Below are 12,128 nucleotides of genomic sequence, written 5' to 3'. Positions count from 1 at the left end.
ACACATAAACACAGGCAAGGTTCAACAGTCTCTTGGAGAAATCAATCAATGAACAAGTAAAGAACCTCAACAAAGAATTGATGTTTCTCATCTCTCTCCCTTCCTGTCTATTTGTCCCTCTCTCTGACTCTATCTCTGCCACACACACACACAAAAAGAAAAAGTCTCTTGGATTAAGGATAAGGGAGATGTAGTAAAGTAAGTTGATCTTGAGATTTTTAAGGACAGAAATAACAAAACTGGGGAGAAAGCCTTTACGTGGAGGGTGTTTTGGCATGAGCTACTGGATAGATGGTGGTATAATTTACTATATATGAAACAAATGAGAAAGACAGGAGAAAGGTTATACTGGCTATGCCTTTAGTTTTAGACATGTTAGATTTGAGGTGACTGTAAGATATCCAAGTGGATGTGTACTGTTGTGTAGTCTGGAACTCTGAAAAGAGAATACCACAGTAATTCCAGTTTAAGTCATCAGCTTATAGTAACCAAAGCTGCAGAATAGGATAATCTCACCTAAGGAGAATTTGTAAATGGGAGAAGAGAAGGCACCCTAGGGCACTCTCCTGAGGAACTCCAGGATGGAAAAGTGAAGTACAGTAAAAGAAAAAGACTACCAAGCAAATGAAAGTGAGAAGTAATGATCAGGAAAATCAGGTTAAGTGAGGTGTCAGGAAGTTTCTGAAAGGAGGGAAATAGTCAATCAAAGGCTATTGAGAGGTCAAGCAAGATAAGAATTAAAGTGTTCTGTAGCCTAGGCTACGGTTGGTGCAGTAGATAAAGTGTCTACCTGGAATGCTGAGGTCACCAGTTCAAAACTCTAGGCCTGTCCAGTCAAGGCACATACAACAAGCAAGCTATGAACAACTAAAGTGAAGCAATTATATGAGTTGATACTTCTTGTTCCCCATCCTCTTTCTCCTCTCTCTGTAAAATCAATAAATAAAATCTTACAAAAAGAAAGTTTTCAGCCCAGCCCTGGCCAATTAGCTCAGTTAGAGTATGTTCCAATACACCAAGATTGCAGGTTGGATCCCTGGTCAGGACACACACAAGAATCAACAAATGAATGCACAAATAAGTGGAAAAACAAATTGATGTTTCTCTCCTTCTCTCTCCCTAAAATCAATCAATAAATTAAAATAATTTTAAAAGTGTCCATTCTCATGATATCTGCAAGAGAAATTTTAGTTTCATGGCTATTCTGTTATGTGTTCATGTTCACCAAATACCAACATTCCTTCAAAGATAAAAATACATGAACAAGAAAAACAGAAGTGGGCTTTCAACTCTTATTAGATACTCACTGACCCTAAGATAGTACAAATTCTGAACAATCTTTAGGACTTACATTGGACTAATATTAAACTTTAAGGGGTCCAATATTTGGGTAAGTTTGCAGGGTAGCCACTGGACAGGTTAACTCAAGCATTACTATGAAAAAATTATTTCTTTTTTGTGTGTGACAGAAACAGAGACAGAGACAGGGACAGACAGGGACAGAGAAGCAGGAAAGGACAGAGATGAGAAGCATCAATTCTTCGTTGCATCTCCTTAGTTGTTCATTGATTGCTTTCTTATATGGGCCTTGACTGGGGAGGGCTTCAACAGAGTGAGTGACCCCTTGCTCAAGCCAGCGACCCTGTGCTCAAGCCGCTGAGCCCGTGCTCAAGCTGGTGAGCCCATGCTCAAGCCAGAGACCTCGGGGTTTCGAACCTAGGTCCTCTGCATCCCAGTCCAATGCTCTATCCACTGCACCACCGCCTGGTCAGATGAAAAATTTCTTCAACTAGACATAAAAAGACAGTGATGAGAATATCTGTTGTGTATTAAATAAACAGGAGTAGTATTACCCAGCTCAAAAAATAATAAGATAGAACTGTTTGTCATAGGAAACAAGATTAAAAACAAAACAAACAAAAAAGGTATTTCCTGCTGGCATCATAGGGCATGAATGAACCATAAAAAAAGTCAAGATTGAGAAATGGAAACCTGTACATTTATGAGACCTACTGATGATACGTTCTTCATAATCAGCCACCAGATATAAAGTGGACTAAGTATCCAGTTTTAGTCTCAAGTCCTTTCAGACACAGAAGAGTGCCTCAAAGACCAGTGAAAAGTGGACTTCTAAACTCCACTTGTCTTCAAGTTATTACACCACCACCCCTGCCTTTGTTTCTATGTTAAATCTGTAGTATCAGTTTACATTAAAATTGTGACCCTGGGTTCATATTTATCATTTCTAAATACCTCTACTTGAAAAGTTTACTCTATCAGAATCTGAAACTCAACAATTTTTAAAATTTCATAATTAAGATATTTCAAACTTACAAAAATAAAAAATTTAGAGACTTAGCAACTTGGTCTTCATCTGAGTCACATTCTATGCCTCTCTAGACTTAATTCATAGACTACCTACCTGTTAACATGGATTTTTAATCAGCAAATTTAGAATGTCCTCTGTCATCTGGTTGTAGGAAGTTAACATGCTATAAACTGGGTCATCTTTAGAAAGAAAATAATTCAGCATCTTCTTCTAGAGGATTTGTGATGTAGGGTCCAATTCTGGCTTTACTACTAACACAGAATAGGAATTACTGGAGCAATGAGAAATCAATCAAAGACTAATCTGAGAGTGAATGTATTTCCCTGAAAGAGAATGTTCAACTAACCTGATGGCCTATTTCTTTAATAAGATTTCCCTCCCCCACAAAAAAGGCATGAGGTTTTAATGATAAAATACACTAGGCACTGTTACCACCACATCAACTAATATTTTCTAGGCATCTACCAAATTCTTTTGGGGGGTGGGTTGTGTTTTTTTGGTTGTTGTTTTTTGTGACAGAGATAGAGACAGGGACAGATAGGGACAGACAGACAGGAAGGGAGAGAAATGAGAAGCATCAATTCTTGGTTGCGGCACCTTAGTTGGGGCTACAGCAGACCAAGTGACCCCTTACTCAAGCCAGCGACCCTAGGCTCAAGCTGCTGAGCCTTGCTCAAACCAGATGAACCCATGACCTGGGTCCTCCACGTCCCAGTCCAAAGCTCTATGCACTGCGCCACTGCCTGGTCAGGCTAACAAATTCTTTAAATCAGTGGCACAATTTAACCAACAAAAAAAAGGGGGACTAAAAATTGAAGGACAAGCTTAAAGCAAATACTAAAAGCCTTTAGTTAAATCAGGTTTTTATATGACAATACAGAGCTCAGTTATCAAATAGTTCCACAGGAAGCAGACAAGAAGTACAAAGTTGAGTGGTCATGCATACTAGAATGCAGGAGTGGGAGGAAGCCTGTGTATAGTGCACTAGGTTTTACTATAAGCCAATACAAAAGCAAATTAGTCTTAAATTGGACTTTTCCCCTGGTTTATAGGGGCTTGACACAAAAGTCTACTGAAAAAGTGATAAAATTTTTATATAGTTCAACCAACAAACCAACCTAAGAAATATTTAGTAAGAAATTTCACTGTAAAATATACTTTCATCAAAAAGCATTAAAGAGTCTTACAGCATAGAAAACTATACAAACAATTAGGCATAGCTACTGACTTAAAGAATTTGTTTTTAACCTCTGGGCTCGAGGCACTACAAAACCTAAAATAGTACTACTGATTCAAGTAAGGTCAGAGAGGAAAAGAAAGAAAAAGATTAAGAAAGCAACAAATTATTTGGGCATGGCACTCATCTTTGAGTATGTTTATAAAGTAAAACATGAAACCTGATCTACATCTATGTTTTCAAACCATGAGTCACCTGAGCTTTTTAAAAACCACAAGTACCCAGGTCCCTCTTCAGATCCACTGAGGCAGTGTCCAGGCATCTGAGGTTTGGTTTAAATTCTCCAACTGCTTCTGATGCCCAGCCAGGTTTTGAAATCACTGGACTGATGACCCTCAAGGTCCCTTCCTTATCTTGGGCTTAAAATTCCAAATTGACAATTCTGTGTCAAAGGACCTGAAGATTGCACTTAGTTGCATAATGCACAGCAGCCATCATCGTGTTCCACCCAGGAAAAGAAAACACCCTAAATTTGTCTGAGCAGCAATTATAAGAACAGAAGTTACTCACTCAAGTCCCTGACTCGATCCCCCACAGCAAACACTTTCTAACTTAAAAGTCTATTAAATTGCACCTGACCAGGTGGTGGCGCAGTGGACAGAGAGTCGGACTGGGACGCGGAGAACCCGGGTTCGAGACCCCGAGGTCGCCAGGTTGAGCGCGAGCTCACTGGGTTTGAGCAAGGCTCACCAGCTTGAGCCCAAGGTCTCTGGCTCGAGCAAGGGGTTACTCTGTCTGCTGTAGCTCCCCCACCCCCGCATGGCACATATGAGAAATCAATCAATGGACAACAAAGGAACCGCAATGAAGAATTGATGTTCTCATCTCTCTCCTTTCCAGCCTGTCTGTCCCTCTCTCTGACTCTCTCTGTCTCTGCCACAAAAAATAAGTCTATTAAATTTCATAGTAGTGAATGCTCTTCTCTCTCCAATACAGAAAAAGGAAAGGGATCTCCTCAGATTGACTTAGAACTGTAATGCCCAGCAACTCAAAAGATTCAAGTTCCCATGTTTAATCTGTCCACACTTTCAATTATAATGAAATGTTTTCGAGGCAAAGTAAGGGGTCCTCGGAAATACATGCAAAGCAGTCCTAAAATGAGTCAATGTGTAAATGAAAGCCCTCCCAACTTTTCTCCTAGAAAAGGGCCCAGTGAGCAAAGTGATTTGGGTCATCCCTCATACACTAATAACGTTTTATCAGTAATAATGAGACACCCAGGTGACACCGAGACATTTCTTCTTAATGCTGGCCAACCCAAAGCAGCGACTGCAGTAGGTTCTAACCACACAAGATCCTTGTATATCTCCTCTGGCTCCTTCTCCCTACTAAGCTTAGTTATTCTGGGTAAAAGATATAATTAGGAACCAACCATTAAGTGTCCCCGATATTCTTAAACTGAGTTTAACTAGATTCCAAACACATTTCATGATTAATTTAACGTTCGCTTTCTTCATTTCGTTTAATTCTCCCTAGTAATTTATATAGGTATGAGAAAGCTCCACTTTACATACACCCAAAAATGTCGAAGTGTCTAGCACGATATTAAAACCAGTGCCAAATGGCAGGCTAGGATTTCAATTCAGCTCTTCTGCCTCAAGACCAAAACGCTTCCCACATCCTCTTCCGCATCCCTCATCTCCCAACAGCATGGCCACACAGCAACTGTGCCTAGCACAGATAAAGCAGAAAAGCAGGCTTCCCACCACCCGAACGTTCAATTGTGCCATATCCGTCTACCAGAACAGGGCCCCAGGAGTGTGAGAGAAGAAACCAAAGGCAGGAAGGAGGCAGACTGTCCGAACAAATAAAAACCCTTGACTTTAGAGACGGCTGGGGCTGGAGGTCCTCTAACAATTCTTCCTCCCAAGGCTTTCCCCGGCTGCTGGAGGAGCGGCCGGGGGCGCTAGTTTTCTCAGCTTCTGCGTGGTGCAGCTCCAACTAGAAAAGGGGAGGACCTCGGCCCCTAGGGACGAGCTCCCTCCCCGCCGCCAGAAAGGGACAGAGGCGGCCCAGGGAAATCTGCGGGCGTGGGAGGAAGGCAGCGCGCGAGGCCTCCAGGCCCGGGTGCTGAGCTGGCGCGCACAGGCGCGGGGATGGGTAGGCAGCCGGGTCCGCAAGTCATTCGGCCGAATGGACACTCGCACGCCCGCTTACCTCCGTCCGTCGTTGCCCTCGCCAGCCCCGCCGCGGACCAAGACACTGCGGCAGCTCGGACTGCGGCCCCGCCTTCGCCAGCTCTAGTCAAAGCCCCGTCCGCGAGGAGGTGTCGGCCTGCTCCCGCGGCCACAGCCGCTAAGCTTCCTTTGGAGCAGCCGCCGAGGTCGGCGCTCACTTACATCGTCACCTCCTTCCGTGCCCTACCGCCTCGGCCCCGCCTGCGCCGCGTGGGGGTGGGGGCGGGAGAGCCGGCGGCGCCGGGCTGGGGGGCGTGGCTCCGCCTTCCCTCGGCTTCCGGGGCCGTGCGTCGCCCCCTCCACCCACCGCCGACGTCCGGCGGAGCCGCTTTGCCCGCAGGGCCCGCACTCGGTTGTAGTCCGCCGGGCGCCTGCTTCTGATCGCTGAGCACTTGTAGAAACTGTGATCTAGAAATTGCAGAGGCTCAACAAAGCAGATTTGAGACTTCTCTTCAGCCCGCTCTGGAGTTTTTACCTTAAGAGGGCTAGACAGGGGAATTCTCGTGGATTTGTCTTTTCTATGTGATCTCCCATGTGCATGTACTAAACTTGAATTTTTCCTGTTAAAAAAAAAGGCCCTGATCGGGTAGTTCAGTTGGTTAGAGCGTCAGAGTTGGGAGTTCAGTACTCCGTTAGGGCACATGTAAGAATCAACAAATGAAGGCTTAAATAAGTGGAACAACAAATCCATGTTTCTCTTTTTCTCTCTCTCTTCCCCTCTCTCTAAAATCAATCAGTAAATAAAAACTTTAAAAAAAAAAAAGAAAGAAAGAAAAGGAAAGGAAAGGAAAGAAAAGAAAAGAAAAGAAAAGCGCCTGACCAGGCAGTGGTGCAGTGGGTAAACCGTTGGCCTGGGACACTGAGGACCCAGGTTCGAAACCATGGGGTCACCGGCTTGAGTACGGGCTCATTCAGCTTGAGCCCCGGGGTCATGGGCTTTAGCATGAGATCAGAGACGTGACCCCATGGTCGATGGCTTAAGGACAAAAGTTTGCCCAAAAGGTTGCTGGTTTGAGCGACAGATCACTGGCTCAATTGGAAGGTGCCTATTTCTCTACCCCCACCCACTCTTCTCTCACCCTACCTCCCCTCCCCCAGCAAGACCTGTACGAGAAAGCAATAAACTAAGGTGCCCCAACTGTGAGTTGATGCTTCTCATCTCCCTTCCTGTCTCCATCTCTCTCTCTTTCTCTCTCTCTCTCTCACTCTCAAAAAAAAAGAAGAAAAGGAAGGACTAGAGTGGACCCAGCTACTCTATGGCCCTCCCTTTAGTAATCCTTTTTGCTGAAATCGAAAGCGCTCATTGCTGCTCTGGATGCTTTTCTTCCTTAGTTCTCCCTTACCTGTAAGTGTTGTCGGGAGCCTGCCTTTCCTACTGAGAACACTACCAGTGGAGAGCAGAGCCCAATTTTATTCACTGTAGTAGCCCAGCACCAAATACTGACTGACAAAGGAGTGCTCAGTCTGTGCAGTAAATCTGTTAGGTTCTCTTTTTTACTTAGAGAGACAAGGACAGGGGGAAAGACAGAGAGAGGGACAGATAGAGACAGACAGGCAGAAGGGAGAGAGATGAGAAGCATCAATTCTTCGTTACACCACCTTAAGTTCATTGATTGCTTTCTCATATCTGCCTTGATTGGGGGGGGGGGGGGCTACAGCAGAGTAAGTGACCCCTCGCTCAAGCCAGCAACCTTGGGCTTCAAGCCAGCAACCATGGATGGGGTCATGTCTATGATCCCATGCTCAAGCTAGTGACCTCGAGGTTTCGAACCTGAGTCCTCTGTGTCCCAGGCCAACACTCTATCCACTGCACCACTGCCTGGTCAGACAAGTTCTTAATTTTTAATATTGTATTTTCAGTTTTCTTTTTTCATTAAAGAGAGAGAGATGGGTGGCAGAAGAGATGAGAAGCATCAACTTGTAGTTGCTTTACTTTAGTTGTTTATTAATTGCTTCTCATACATGCCTTAATCAGGGGCCTCAAGCCAAGCCAGTGAACCCTTGCTCAATCCAGCAATTTGGGTTTACACCAGAAAGCTTGGGATCATGTCAGTGATACTGTGCTCAAGTCTGCGAACCTGCACTCAAGCTGTCAAGCTGGCAACCCTGCATTCTAGCTGGCAACCTCAGGGTTTCTGTTGTAGTAATATGTTATAGTAATTAAATATATAGAAATATAGAAAAACATGGAAGATATATAAAAGTAATTCAGATATAATTTTAAAGTCAATTAAGGAAATTAAATAAAGTTATGCCACCTGGATAGGGATTAATAAAGTGTGTACAGATATGATAAACAGACTCTGACTTTTGAGCAGGGCCCAGTTAGTGTGTGTGTGAAGTTATACATAGATAAGAAGTGGCTTGATGTCATAACTCTGTAAATTAACATAAATAAGAAACTTCCCTAGGAACACCTTAAAAGTGGCTTGAAGTAACATTTCAGTAGATTAACATAAAAAAGACTCCCTGTGAGGAACTCCCAAAAAGGTGGTCTGAGGTGATAATCCTGTAGACTAACACCTGTTAGAGGCCGTTTGAGGTGGTAATCCTGTAGATTGACACCTGTTAGGAGGCAGAGGCCAGAATAGGTACTAAAGCTAAGGGGCCCCCTGCTGCAGTAGTCACCCAGACTCCAACGTGAAGTGAACTGTCTCCATGCTGCTCTGACCAAAGACAGCCGAGAGGAGCATGCCGACGGGGCCCCCTTACTTAAGCTGTACCCAGGCATGCCAAAAGGATTTGTGAGTAATAAACTGCCTATGCGATTCTTGCAACTAACTTGTGTGTCTGTCATGTCTTTCCTCCGGTGGCAGTTGGCACTGATAAGTAGCATACTCATAGCCGCCTCAAGAGTAGTCTTGAAGAGGCTGCCAGCCCTGCTGATAAACCTGAGTGTTTCACTGCACAGGGAAGTCAAATCAGGGACGCCTGATCGACGTAGAGCTTGGGCTCTACTGGGACAGTTTCATTTTATTTTTTAGATTTATTCACTTTTAGAGAGAGACAGAAGGGGGGAGGAGCAGAAAGCATAAACTCCTATATGTGCCTTGACCAGGCAAGTCCAGGGTTTCAAACAGGCAACCTCAGCATTCCAGGTCCACGCTTTATCCACTGCGCCACCACAGGTTAGGAAACCTCAGGGTTTCGAACCAGGGTCCTCAGTGTCCCCAGATCGACACTCTATCCTCTATGCTACCACTAGTCAGGCTTGTATTTTCAGTTTTTTTAATTTGATTTGTTTTTAGGATTTTTTTTTATAGATTCCAGTTTTCCATTGAAAAGCTCTGTCTTTTAATCCATTTAATTCATCTTTTCCTCTATTTTCTTTACCTTACCTTTTTTTTTTTTTTTTTTTTTTTTTCAGTTCTGGCCTGCTAACTTTAACACTTTGATTGTTTGTTAGTCTAGGTCAGTGATTGGTTCTTTTTTAAAAAATAATATTTCCATTGATTTGGGGGGGAGGTTGAAGGGGGGGAGTAAGAGAGAGAAGCGTCAATTTATTGTTCCACTTAGTTGTGCATCCATATGTGCCCTGACTGGGGATTGAACCTGTGAGCTTGGCATGCTGGGATGATGCTGTACTCATTGAGTCACCTGGCCAGGGCTAGTTCAGTGATTTTCAACTTGTGTGCTGCAAGAATTTTAAAACATGCAATACCTGACTGTTTAGTTAGAGATACTGGTGTCTTTTTTCTTAAATTGCCAGATAAAAAAATTACATCAATCAATACAACAATAGCCATACAATGTGAATGAATCAAAATTATACCTAGTTTTTTTGTCAGATTAGCAAAAAATATATTTATGGTGTGCTGCAAAATTTTAGTAATTCGTTAATATGTGCCATGAGATGAAAAAGGTTGAAAATCACTGGTCTAGTTCAATGGTTCATTTTTCTCTCTTGATTATCAGTCACATTTTCTTGCCTCTTCACATGCTTGGTAATGTTTTCTGTGTGCCACACAGTGTATAAAAAATATTATAGAACCATCATATGATATTGTGCAGAAGGAAAAATATTTTCCTTCCTTTCTTCTGGTTCTTTTGGCTGGCCAAATGATCAAATCAACAGGAGACAAATTGAAAAAAAAATGTCATATTTAATATCATGCACACAGGAACCCCACATATGTGAGAGAGTCAGAGATCCTGCATACATGAGAGGTTTAGAGATAGAAAACGGGTTGAAGTATATAAGACATCCTGGGCTAGGAATGAGGTAATACATCTTGGGAGCTTCAAAGAATCATAAGGATGATAAGAAGAACAGAGTTTAATAAACAGAAGTTTGCCCTGCCATATAGATAGGTCAAATAAATTATCTCTAATAATCTCTTAATATGGGAAAAGCCTTAATTCAAATTCTTCTAGGTAGTTAAGGTGGAGATGGGGCGGGAGTTTCCCTTGAGCCTGAAACTAAAATTGCCTTTAGCTTAAAGTAACTCACATACCACTGAGGCGCATCTTGGGGTGGCTCATTCTGGACCCCCCACAATATCATCTCCCAGTGAGGGTTCTCCCTTCCCTCTTTAGGTTCATAGAGTGAGGGGCTGATCATTGCAATCTAATCGGGACTTGAGCCGGGTCCTGACAAGGTGGCCCTTGTACTCGGATTCATTCCACCTCTGGGTTATCACCTGTTCCTCAGGTTGTACCTTAAGCTCTTGATAGAAAACCATTGTCTCCTTAACCCTGAAAGATCACAGGACATTCAGTTCATTCCTTGTGAGATGTTCAGTTTAGCTCTTTTGCCTCCAGCCTATTCAACTTTAAAATATGAGAAATGCCTTTAGGGAGAGATGAGCCAAGCGTTAAGGGAGGCCGTGTCCCTCTAACAGGGCATGGTTTTTTAAGCACATGACATTTTGGAAGTTTTGGCCCAGTTCCACAGCCTTCCATAGAGGTCTTGAGCTCAGTAAATGCCCCACACAGGAAATCAGCTATGCATGGAGGTTCTTCTGATTTCCAGTCTGTCTCAGGAGCCCCACATGACCACTGGAAGTTCCTCTGGGTTTTCTCTAAGTTAAGACTGATACTCAGCCTGCACCTAGAATCAACAAATGTTTCCAGAAAAGAAATCAGTTAGTAACTACCAATTTACCTTAGAATAGCTCTTCCCTTTCTGGAATTTTAGTTTACCTAAAATTAGGTAACAAGTTCTTGTTACTTCACAGCTTTTCGATATATTTTTTTAAATTTTTTATTTATTCATTTTAGAGAGGAGAGAGTGAGAGCAAGAGAGAGAGAGAGAGAGAGAGAGAGAGAGAGAGAGAAGGGGGGAGGAGCAGGAAGCATCAACTCCCATATGTGCCTTGACCAGACAAGTGCAGGGTTTTGAACTGGAGACCTCAGTGTTCCCAGGTCGATGGTTTATCCACTGCACCACAGGTCAGGCTCTGATATATTTTTGAAGTACATGTACATTCTATTTGGAAGCAAAAGTCAATGTCTACAATGCCCAAGGGTATAAACGATGCTTTCTATTTATAATAATAATTATAACATTTCTTTAGACTGAGACTTTTTTTTTATTTAATCAGATTTCCTTAAATTTTAAATGAATGGGGCCCTGGCCAATTGGCTCAACGGTAGAGAGTCAACCTGGCATGTGGATGTCCCAGGCTCGATTCCCAACCAGGGCACACAGGAAAAGCGACCATCTGCTTCTCACTTCTCCCCCTCCTCCTCCTCTCTCTCCCTCCCACAGCCATGGCTAAATTGGTTCAAGTGCTTCAGCCTGGGTGCTGAGGATGGCTCCGTGGAGCCTCTGCCTCAGGTGCTAAAAATAGCTTGGTTGAAAGCCTGGCTCCAAACGGGCAGAGCATCGGCCCCAGTCAGGTATTATCAGATGGATCCCAGTAGGGGTGCATGTGGGAGTCTGCATAGAAGTAAAGATAGCCTGACCAGGTGGTGGTGCATTGGATAAAGTGTAGACCTGGGACACTGAGGACCCAGGTTTGAAACCTCGAGGTCACTGGCTTGAGTGCAGGCTCGCCAGCTTGAGCACAGGGTCGCCAGCTTGAGCGTGGGATCATACACAATCCATAGTCATTGGATTGAGTCCCAAGGTCACTGCTTTGAGCAAGAGGCCACTGGCTCAGCTGGAGCCCCCAAGTCAAGGCACATACGAGGAGCAAACAATGAACAACTAAATTGCTGCAACTATGCATTGATGCTTCTCATCTCTCTCCCTTCCTATCTGTCTGTACCTATCTGTCTGTCTTTCTCACTATAAAGAAGTAAAGACAACAAATACATTAGGACAATTGATAGAGTCCACTTTTAGGCTTCTTCCATTTGTAATCTAAGGACTTAGATATTTATATAGATTTATCATTTGATGTAAAACCTTTATTCCATAATTTTTCTAGCTATTATTTGC

The 12,128-nt window shown here is 43.3% G+C and overlaps 1 protein-coding gene across 2 annotated transcripts in view; it reads right to left on the bottom strand.

Moving 5' to 3' along the window:
• Window positions 1-5,913, bottom strand: part of SENP5 (SUMO specific peptidase 5) — a 75,978-nt gene extending 70,065 nt beyond the window's left edge. Inside the window, exon 1 of one of the 2 annotated variants that reach the window (XR_010746839.1) lies at window positions 5,724-5,913. The gene's annotated coding sequence lies outside the window, so the exon portion shown is untranslated. The remainder of the gene's footprint in view (window positions 1-5,723) is intronic. The other variant, XM_066347864.1, reaches the window with a different exon arrangement.
• Window positions 5,914-12,128: the final 6,215 nt, after the last annotated feature.

The sequence above is a fragment of the Saccopteryx leptura genome, chromosome 8 (genome assembly GCF_036850995.1).
Source record: "Saccopteryx leptura isolate mSacLep1 chromosome 8, mSacLep1_pri_phased_curated, whole genome shotgun sequence".
NCBI lineage: Eukaryota > Metazoa > Chordata > Mammalia > Chiroptera > Emballonuridae > Saccopteryx > Saccopteryx leptura.
Note: the sequence above shows the minus strand (reverse complement) of the source record. Positions and strands in the feature narration are given on the sequence as shown.